This window comes from Tubulanus polymorphus, chromosome 3 (assembly GCF_964204645.1).
Source record: "Tubulanus polymorphus chromosome 3, tnTubPoly1.2, whole genome shotgun sequence".
NCBI lineage: Eukaryota > Metazoa > Nemertea > Palaeonemertea > Tubulaniformes > Tubulanidae > Tubulanus > Tubulanus polymorphus.
The window spans coordinates 6,709,997-6,722,263 of NC_134027.1; positions in this window are offsets into that span (position 1 = coordinate 6,709,997).

Sequence of the window (12,267 nt, forward strand, 5' to 3'; positions counted from 1 at the left end):
ATGTGTTATTGATTCGATTAAGCTGGTTTCCGGCAATTTCCCTGAAAAATTGGAAAAAAAAACTGGAATAGAAAACAGCTCGCCTCATCACCAAATGTAAAAGTGATTTATAATTATCACGGAGATCAAATCAATTATCGAATCATACGTACAGAGTTATCAAATATCTAAGGCCTTTACAGATGTTGTCTGGAAGTGTTCCAATCATATTATCATTCAGATATCTGCAGAGAAAGTAACCAATTATAACCAATGTGAATAAAATAAAGTGACAAGAAATTCGTCTGACCCATCACATGCCAGTTTCCGCCACGGTGATTGGCTGATATTAACTAATTGCGAAAGCGGGTGAGAGAGAATTTTATACTGATGAAGAGGTTTGGGTATTTTGTCAGAATCTGTTCGCCCGCTCCATGAGAAAACTGACATGAGAGTTATATATAATATTACGAGACTATTTTGCCTTCGTGATTTCTAAAAGTTCTACGTTATTCCATAAAGCACATAAGATGATCTACAGTTAGTAAAAAATCATTAATACAGTTTTATTGTACTGGTAATGATAGATGTACGTATACAGTATACTGAGTATTCAGTCGCGCGCTTTACCGCTCCAATAGCAGCCCCTTAATTAAGACCTTTATAAATCTTCCTCTAGATCCTACTTATTATCAATCTATGAAGCCTTGACAGAACAGATAGTTCGAGCAACAAGTATATTAAAAACAGCCACTATCGGCGGAGTTAGGTTTCTTGCGAATGAAAAATTAAAACGACACTTCAAACGTATATTGATTTTTCATTAATCATGTCTCGGTACGTACCGTCTCATTGTGCCATTCATCAAAGTTTATTGAGATTGAAGCGCGACCTAAACATTGCCAAATAACGACCACAATAAATTTCGCTAATTCAATCGATGAGTCCGTAAAGTCCCTGATGATCAATCATCAAATTCACCAGATATCGAAACAGTCTAAATTTAATTTTGGTTTCCGTGTCAACAATATAATGTAACTGGTGATACACGCGCAATCACACTAATTGTAGCCATTGTGGATTCTCAGATTGTCTTCGTTTCCAGGAATCATCTTTCGAGGAAAAGGCTTTAATTGCTCGTAAACCCAATCTACTAGCTCTTGACTTTGCATCTCTACTTTATTTCAAATGGGGATCTCTGCACAGACAACGTTTTGAAAACTTTAAAACTGATGTACTTACATTGATTCAATGTTGGGCAAATTACTAAAATCGATAGTGGAAACGTCGGTAATATCATTCCTTTGAAGATCTCTAGAATAGAATATTAAGCAAGTATTAGATAATTGACGAAGAGAATAAGATTCGTGATGTCTATGTTTTAAAAGGAATTTACTCACAAAATGAGCAGGCTTTCTTTGATTTTTTGTGGAATGCCAACTACTAACTCGCGGATGTCAGTTATTGAATTTCCGGCTAGATTGCTGAAAATTAAGGTGGTCAAACGTGCATTTTCTATCAAAAGAATGTTACTGTCATAGCTAAAGTCAAAGTAGAGCCGACAGGAAAAAAGTTATTTCGAACAGAAAACATGGTTTGAAATTCCTGTCTTAAACTTCCTGAGAAAGTCATGAATGTTGCATCACTTCGTGCATATACTTACATAGAATGGAGACTACGAAGGTGTCCTAAACTACTCATTTTCATTTGAGAAATGGAATTTTCTTCAATGTATCTACAGGAGAGAAACAATAAAATAAACAGCCTACGTATATTCTTCAAGTGCGTCTTGTAAATATGATAATGTTTTATTCGCGATTTAAATTAAAATATAAAGTAGCAGGAATAGACACAAAATAATGTAATATATATATATATATATATATATATATATAAGACGCTGGGCGACTGGTGAAGTTAACATAATTACCTGAAGGGCCCAGTCGCCCACACACTCACGTTCGTGCACATTCATACCCCATTCATTACCATTGAAAATATAGTTCCATGACATTTGGTACTTTAAATTGAATCGATCAGAAATATGTAACAATCTAAACATATTGAGAAATGAAATACCTCTTTACAGTATTTCCAAAGGATGCGAGGGATTGACATGATTTCAGATTTTTTATGTACTGAGTTCCAGAGTTTTGGGCCTTTGTAGATTATTGTAAATTGTATATAGTTATTCTATAGATATTCATTATTTGCATAGATGAATATGCATGATATGAGGTCTAAAGGTGATTCAAATGTACCTGGTATACGTGAGAAATGTACTTATATAAATAAGAATGCTAGACAACACATATTAGATCCTTATTTTATGCAAATGAAATGTTTCATGTTAGCCGCATCGCCACACAGGGATTAACGTGATGTGGGGCATGCGTTAATTGCTTGATTCTAACGGACTAAGGGAAAATCATCGACATCCACAAACCTGATATTATGAATATGATATTATCATATACCTATTACTAGAAGTAAAGTGAAAATTGTACCCTAGAAACTCCCTTTTCAGGTTGATTTCTCACTGTGTACGAGCGGCTTACAGTTTTAGTTTGTTTCTTTAGTTTGTTTCTGAATAGAAAGTATGATGTTCAAGCTCGCACTTCAAGGCTGGATTACCACGGAATACAGTAAATGACTAGCGTCACTCAGGAATTGCAAATGGAAATGTAAATGTTGCTTCCTTATTTGGAGATATGTGAGTCGGCTAATTTTAGATATCGGTTAGAGCCTTATCAAATCTCAGAAGGTCACACCGTTAATTACACCTTGAGATCGGCAATTATTAACCAGTTACAGAACTGTTCTTTAAAGCAATGACCTCAAACCTAACCTTGCATGTATAAGTAATTAATATTAGATTAGCTCATATGAGATTGGATCGGATGAGAGATGAGATGAGGTAAGGTGTATAACGACTTAAACATAGCATATTTGTATACTCGCGAGACATTCTTTTCTTGCGGTCGTTCGTCTTTGCTGATGCCATTCACGTAACAGGCATTCGAGAAAATACACCGATTTATACGGAGTGCGCGTTATGATGGTACATTGATTGAAGAAGTTGCAAAATTGTGACGTCGAATGGCCTCAACGTTATCTGCCCATGAATATCATCGCACAGCTCGTGGAACGATGATCGTTCTTTTTCCAGGAAAGCGCACGAACCCAATGAAGTGCCACATAGGGTATCATATATAGTTCGAAAGTTGGAAACGGTTATTTCAAACTGAAGGCCATCGTCTCCAAGGTGAGAAGCTAGATTCTCAGTTAATTACCGGAAGTGGGAGGAAATTGCAACGACACTTATCATTCTGATCTTTCTACCGGTAAATCAATAGATGACACATCGATCCAAAACAGTTTCTAAACCCATCCCAATCTTTGAATTTGAAGATAGACAAAAAATAACCCAACTTGTTCAATCATTGGGAGACCATCTCTGCAAAATGTGACTTCCTCCTATTTGGCCATAAACATCTTACTTTAAATAGAAATATTCAGTTATCATCAATAACCTCCAACTTCATATCGAATTACAATAAGCCATCTATGTATTTATCAATATATCCATCCATCTATCTATCTATTCAATACGTATTTTTACGTCTTGCATGAAGCTTATAAGGCGTATGTAATTTTTGATAAAATGTTTTTCCTCTTGAAATAGATATTGAAAAATCTTTCAATTAAAATAAAGCAAGATACAAAGCACACAAGCTGAGGGCAGGCAGCGTTACTGAAAGCGTACACCGATGCCTTTTGTAACGTGAAATTGATTTTGACTTTTACTTTTCAACCCGAGGAGCTTTTACATCTGACATAAGCAGTTTAATTCCATTTACGTGAATGTGAATAATACGTATAGAATTACGGGGTTTATGGTTTTTTTTGTGCAGAAAAAAAGATTAAATTATGAAAAAAAAAACAGTATTCCTATTAGAATTGCGAATCGGTTTCACTATTGCCCATAAAGTTATCAAGATCAAAAGAGGATTTCTAGGCAGACGTGCAGATAATCAAATTTAGATTGTTAATTGTTTAATCAACAGTTAGCTTGAACTAAAGAAAAATTGATTTCTAATTAATGTTCTCCAGTTTATCATCGGACAGGAACTAATCACTTCTGATAGAGCATATAATGAGACAATTAATTATACGTTAATCGTGTTGAAGGATAAACTTTGCTTTTGCCATCAATTAAAAAATCACAAGGGAAAAGGATTTCTATTTCTGTTCATCGTTTTTTTTTCTGGCGATTTCGAAACTGTCAGAAATTAAACCATTACATCAATTGCAAGATCAATTTATCAAAATTATCATTTTATCAAAAAAGTGAGGGCAACACCACGACAAGCTAGTGATTTAATATGTTTGATAATTCTGGTTGAATGAATTAACGCGGAAAAATGAACTTCTATTAAAGTGATTATGTTTCTGGGAGCTACAGAAAAATAGAAATAATTGTCGTCAGGATAATGCTGTATCAAAATCAATGGTCTGATATACCAGTGCGTTGTATTCACTTAATCAAATCGGGGACGATCCAGTAGTTTGAAATGAAGTCCTAAAACATTCTAATGCCTCTTCGAATTTTCCTCTTCCAATGGAACGCCGTAACAATTTCCGCGAAAAGGTCAGTCGCAAGAGTCATATATAGCGAAAGACATACACATAAATTGGCCACAGATATATATCGCTTTTTGCTGAATACAAATTGTCCCATCTCGTTTACCTGCAAAGATGACCCGGTTCGTAAATGATGAGAAATGGCAACTAATTGCAGGGATTGGTGGTAACGTTGGGCGGAAATTGGAGCTGTTCTTACGTAAATTAATCACTATGCTAGTCAATCTTCTCATAGAGACGAACAAAAACGTAAGTTCCTGTCAACATAGAGGGAATTTACTGCGATATGTAATGCCACTGACTCGAGGCGACATGGGATGTCATCGCATCAACCTTTGTTTATACACATTTCTCGTCAACCGAGCTGCTATAGACATTGTATGCGTTCTCAAAATGTCTACTAATTGGTTATAAATTACTGGCAAAATGAAGATTTGGATTGAACTTTTTTACATGATGTCAGCTCAAGGATTTTATCGGGATTCCGTTGCCAAGTTAAGCAAGGATTCATTGCCTCAAAAGGATGTTATCATGTACATTGAACACCGTTCATTGACGCATTATAACATTCGAAGATATCGAACTGGGATCATTTGTCTCTAAAGCCCCAGATAACGAATGGAATATTATCGCCATTAGGTATCAACTAACAAAGACATGTCGGGCATAGGTACGGAAGCGTACATAGGACAACCATTGAACTATTGCCGTTATTGCGGGCCAAGTCAAAATTATTTCAACACTAATCCACATTCTTAACTATCATTGGTAGGCTCTAATGTTGCTTATGGGGACCGGTCTCTTCGTCTTCAACTTCGGCTGGAAGCGACCGAACCTTGGCGAAGCGAGGATGAAATATATTGTAGGTCTGTATACTGAAAATGCGTGCGATGATCTCCATTTATGATTCTAGGACAAAAGACGTTACAGTGCATTAAATTCTCGGTCGCTTTGGAGGTGTGGAAACAACAGATTGGAATACATTGCGACATCGAGCGTTAAATCAACAGACGCAGACGAAGAACAATCAGACTTCATTAGAGCGTGGGTATTTTCCATCGAGAGATCGCATTTTGATTATCGAAGAAAACACCACAAGATGCTTCAACAAGTTTGTTCGCGATACTTTATCGCTAGAAACTTTGTGTCTATTTCGCGACGCCACGATTCGGGTGATATACCATCGATTTACTCGTGGAAACAACACAATTAAAGAAATTGAAAAAATGCATTTAAGATAATGAACTGAGTATTTGTATGGATCTCCCGTCTTTTGGTATTTCCATGCACAAACTGTCCGATTGTGTATGTGTGAACAAGCTGCTTTTGATTCGTTGGCAGTGATCAATGTGACCAATTGGAAATAATGATTGGCTTTCGGCATTTCATTCTTTCAAGCTTTTGGCCACAATGGAACCGGTAGTACATAGCAATCCATCGCATTACAGCTACATTTTATTATCAGACTGAGGTTCCAGATCCGATGGAACGTATCAGGGTTATCGAATATGTCCACGGTTCTTTTCCCAGTTATGAACTAATTATTCAATATGGCAATACTGCCGTATCGTAAACCGGGGCTTTCTGCAACACTCCGTCAAAACTTATTTTTCTGGGGAAACCAATTTTCCCAATTTGAATGTCTAGGATACGATCAGTTTGATGGACTTTATATATTTGTTGAAACTGAACATCAACATTGTCTTAGCAACTGACTTAATAGTCCATGTCACTTTAGATAGATCATAATAATAGGTAAATACCACTGTCATATTAATGATTCGATAACATCCGAAGTGTTAGAACGTAATTATAAAGCTCAATTAAAATCATGACGATTTACCCATATCAGCTAATGAAATATGATCGTTTGAACAATGGAGAAAAAAGATGAAGTTGCGTTCCACGAGTAGCATGCCTTACTACACGACCTGATCCCCGACAAAGACACCACCGCACTGTAAGAATAGAAAAACCGTTACCCTGGAGTATCGATGACAACAGGTTGTCGCTGTAATTACACCGGCTTATGTAAAGATCGAAAAGTACGCGTAAAAAATGTCTGCCGCCATAGCGCAGGATGACGCGTATGGAGATCTCAACACCTGCCGATAGCCATCCTTCATTTTTGTTTTATTCAAGTGTCAATTCTTAATCTTATAGACGCGACATGCTTAAGCGGGTCAAAACAAATTTATGCGTATGATCTACTGCATTACTTCTTCTTTCGACTTATATCATTTGATTTATATACATGCATTTTCAACACAGTTAATTCGTTCATTCGAACAATGGTGTCTGAAGAATGCCGAACACGCATAAAATGTACATCGCATTGTTTAGATCAAATACAGAAAAATCATCCAATCGAAAAATTAAGATTCGTTAATCTCTCCTGCAGACTACTTGGAAACAGCTCTCTTCTCTATCACCGCCGGTTATGTTATACGTCGTTATTAGGATCAAATTGATGTGTGATCTAAAGCTTGGACAGTACGGGGATCATATTAATCGTGATGCGGTAGTCTTTAAAATGTAATATCTATCTATTTGTGGAAACAAGTAAAGATCTGACAAAGAGACGCACCCACATTCTGCATGATACATACACGAAAGGCAATAAAATTGAGTCAAACTTGATGAATTATACGGGCGATCATAAAAATTACATCTGTTACTTTATGGAATATTAAGCATTAAGTATTAAGGTAGCATATGCATGTTTGTATTGGTCAGAGATATCTATGATACATCAAATGTTCGTGTGGGAATACTGTTTCATATGAAAATGAACTCTGTGCCGAATGCATAGTGAATATGAATATCTAACTTACTATTTCAAGGACCAATCTGAAGGCAATATGGTAATTCAACAATATATAGATAGTATGAAATGATAGATTTTTCATATCTCAAAGAAGAAATCTTCTCACGGAGGAAAATACAAAGCCAACAAAAATACTTTGAAGTCTTGCCTAATGCTTGATTGCATTGTCCTTTTCATTGTCTTCCGTGGATCAAATTTTCCAAGGAATAAAGTATCACATTTAGGCGACGGTTAGACTGCATCTGTTATTTTATCTGTCACGCACGCACAACTTTGAATCCGTGTGATAGTTTAAGGGCAGTAAATGACACATTCGTTTACCATATTATTGTGTGGTTACAGCTGCAGGGGCGGATCCAGAATATAAAGGAGAGGCGCTCCGCTGGCCTACCGCCAGATAATTTTAGAAAATTAGTCTCTTTTTCATGCAATCTGAGTGTATTTAGGCACTGCATGACCATTTCATTCATACATTCGAAATGTACCCTTGACTTTGATAAGTAACATTAAACAACTGAAAATAGATTATACGATGGAAATTTACCAACGGGGGGTGCTCTAGTACTGTACCCAACGCACCCCTGGATCCGCGCCTGAGCTGGATCTGGTGTGCTTCATCAATGCGGTCCGTCATCAGACTATCAATTAAAGAGGTACGCGGTAATAATGCCAGAAGTAAAAATGCCAGGGGTGTAGAAATGCCAGAGATAAAAATGCCAGGGGTGTAGAAATGCCAGAGGTAAAAATGCCAGAGGAAATAGGGAAGGGTAAATTGATTCCATTTTTATGAGAAACAAGTATATCAAAACTTATAAACTATTCATCAAATTGTTGCTTTGATGTAATGAATTACAGCAAACTGACTCGTCGGAAACTTTCTGATTTCAATTATAATACCTATTATTATATCTAGAGATATGCTTTATTTGAACTGTGTATTCAATATGTAAACTCAAAACTCTGTGCATTAATTTGTTAATATTCATAAATTTAGAAAAGCGTTATATATTTCTTGCTATGTCAGACTTTATTTTACAAATTTGTGATTCTCTTTGTTCTATAAATTTGTCACTCATTTTTTTTTTTTTTTATGATCATAGGAATATGTTTTGTATATTGTATATCTAAAATGTGCATTCATTACGTAAAATCTAGTATAAATAAGAATATCAGGTCCAATGTTAATGAAATCTTCGCTTAATTTCCCTCATATTTCCTTCTGGCATTTTTACCTCTGGCATTTTTACCTATGAAGTGATTTTTACTTCATGCATTTTTACTTCTGGCATTATAACCTGGATTCAATTAAATATGTTTCATTTTTTGTTGAGAGGCGGACAGCAAGTACCGCTAAAAAGGCAAAGGTCGGAATACATCGATATACTCGATTAATTTGACATTTGCCATGCCCGTTCCATAAACTCATCTAGCTGTATGAATTCTACCAGCCACTAAATTCATAGACATAAATCTTCCGAGATGCTTTCATGGAATTAAATGAAAAGGTTTTCGCATTTCAAGTATGATAATAAAATACGAGTAAACGATTTTTAGAACTTCGCAACATCTTCCCAGGAGATAGACCCCGGAAATAAAGTGAATTCGTATCATGACAGGTACACACCGTACGATAACCCCTAGCCGTTATTCAATTAGAATAATGTATCATATACACCACACCTGTTACAAGCTTTAAATCAGATTTGATAACATAAGTCCGTACTGATTAAGCCTTTGTTTTGGATATGATATTATGGGCCACGTATATCTCCTATTATTTTGTAGATAGTTCCCTGAGTGCAGAATTTTACGTTGTTGCCTGGTTTTCACTTTCGAGTAAACTATAGCTAGTCCAACTGAGGGTGTCATAAATCTGAATATGCGTGAAAAATATAATTTTGAGTTATTTCTGCATTGGGGTTTTGGTTACGGTCGAACTGATGGAAACATTGTTTCGATTTTTCTGGGATTCAAACATGATAACAAGTCGTTTGCAACCTGGAGAGACATTTACCTTACTCTACCGATATCTTCTTGGCGTGGGGCGTCGGGGCATCTAAAGCCATAGCTCAGAGTAGGAATTTTTATCAACGAATCTCGCAAAAATATAGATATGATTTATCTTTATATTCTCGTAGTACCCTGATTATTGATTTGGTTACGCGTACGGTGTGAGTGGGAGGATGATTAACTATCATCAGAGGCGCAATTCTGGGACAGATCTCAGAATTCCAAACTATTTATTTCCCTGTGGTAACTGTTACCCACAGCTGTGGAACTACGGTCCACGGTACACACAATGTTATCCAGGGACGCGCACTGCCATTTCAATCATTAGGGGTGTGTCAGTGTCCATTTTTCTGACGGTTTAAATGATCTTTCTTTACAATCGACGAACATCCTTCCGTAATCAAGTACGTAGTTTATGGACCGACGATGGGAAACGCACCAATTATTCCATTATGTTTGATTTACGCATACGTCGCCCGATTCGAAAACCGAGAACATCAAAACTGGGTTAGCTACAAACGTTTGCATCGGAAATGCGCTAAGAAAATGAAAATGCTCACTTCGAAAAACTATGAACATATTATGTTTTTTAGCGACTAAATCTGCTATGAAAACCCCACAAGCAGCAGAATACCCAACTAAATATTTGATGTTCGTTCTGTTTATGTGGAGATGAAGGAACCTAAGTTGGGTGAATGTCGTAGTAAAGAGTACGCGTTATCAAATCACCGTCAAAGCTTCGATATCCTGTATAATAACTCGTTGATAGTTACACCGAATTGTTTTGATAAACTTACGCTGAATTCGTAAATTGGGGCGATGAGAAATCCTTTTAAAATCTCCGCTCATCCCAGAATAATAGCCCTGACACTTTGAGAATCAATCAGTCCCAACTTAAAGAAATAGAATATAATACGCTATCCAACACCATAAAAAATACATATATCTATACTCACAAGTGTTTGGTAATGTCTGGAATGTTTGAAAGCACCGAATCAACATTTTCACTACCGATAAAGCTGCAATTCGTAATGAAACCTTCGTGGCCCACTGGCCGACATGTACAACCGTTCGGGCAATTTAGTTTCTCGGCTGTTACGGCCGAAACAACTTTTAACAGAAGAAAAATCGCTAAAAAGTCGAATAGCGACCATTTCGGGCGATACGAATTCACGATCATATTTTCATTTCCATAACTTTCAATTTTTTATAAATTCCAATGACTTTATCAATCGAAACCAAATTCAGCTGGTGAATTCGGCAGACTAATTTAAGGTTAATTCAAATCGTACGTTAGCGTACGTTATCCGTTTCCGTATCGATATTTTCCGGTAGATAAGTTACAATCGATAAATCGATGAATCGTTAAGCATAAGTAACACGTATTCATAACCACTTGTAGAGTAACATTATCCTACCGTTACATCTTTACCGGGATTGCTGTCGATCATATCGTTTGAAATTCAGCGATAATATCATAATAAGATCATCCGGCTTGATGTTTTAATGTTATGAAACATTAATGCCATGCATAATCATTCGTGGATATCTGTTTTTCCGAAATGTTTTCGTGGAAGCGCGCGTGCGTCCCTTTTGTAGTCTGTAGCAAACAACACAACACATAACGATGACATCCGCCACCACCATGTCGTTACTCTATCTGGTGGCAATTCCGTTTACTCAGAACGTGCCAAGCTGTTGCCGTAGCAAATCGCAATCCATTGCCATCTGACATTAATGCACGACTAGCGAAATACCCGCCGAAATCATGCATGGGTACGTTGGTTAGGGCTAATGTTTTGGTATATTAGGATATGATGCTTTTTGTATTAATACTACACAGACTTAGGCGTTAGAGATACAAAACAAACATTGCTAGAAGCTTAAGAAAGGTTCAAACTAAATGCACCTCTGAGCTGACGGTGAATCTCCCCGTGCTCGTGGATCCCATGAGATAACGGTATTTTATCCAGCGCAGCCGTTCGATTCTTTGCCCGTGATTTGGAATGGTGTATTATATAATGAAGATTTATTGCTTTTCTAATTGCTGCATCTACGATATCCCGTTGTACAATCATTGGTATATTATCTTTAACAGAATTTAGTAGGGAGATACTTTTGGGTCAGCGGTTTCGGAAAGTTATATATATTTCGCATTATTTTAAGAATTTATAGCGGTCTAAAACATTTCAGTCTTAACCATTGAGCCACGACTTCTTGCTGTTTCCCGCAAAGCCATCCAGATAGCCGGAGTTCCAGACGTAAGACCATCTTTCTGTAGATGTGAAATCCATCATCCGTTCATCTGAAGTGAATTATTTCAGGCCACAAGCAAATGTTTTAGTAAATGAAAAGTGTTTTATATTTTTTTCCTAAATGTTAATCGCCCCAAAGAGCGGAAGCCGATTTGGTGGTTCTATCAATCAGTGTAATAATGAAATTTCAGATTTTCGTATATTTCAGTGATGCAACCGCAACGTACAGCACCCAAACCTTGCTGATAAACACACCTTGTTAACTTAATTCTGACTACCTCGTAACACCATGCAATATCATGTGCAAGATACGATAGTCAAACGAATCTCTTGTTCCATGCGTTATGGCATCGTGCGTCGAAATTACTTCAACACCTGAACGAACGACAAGACCCACTAATTCTAGAATTAGTGCAACATGTCACGCGAATTCATTTAGCTTGTGTTGCCACGGTGGGATAGATACTCTTCCAGTGTGAAAATAAATTCAGTCAGAGATATGCCGATTATTGCCACATTGAGACGGGGACTCCTGATTAGAGCGTGGGAGAT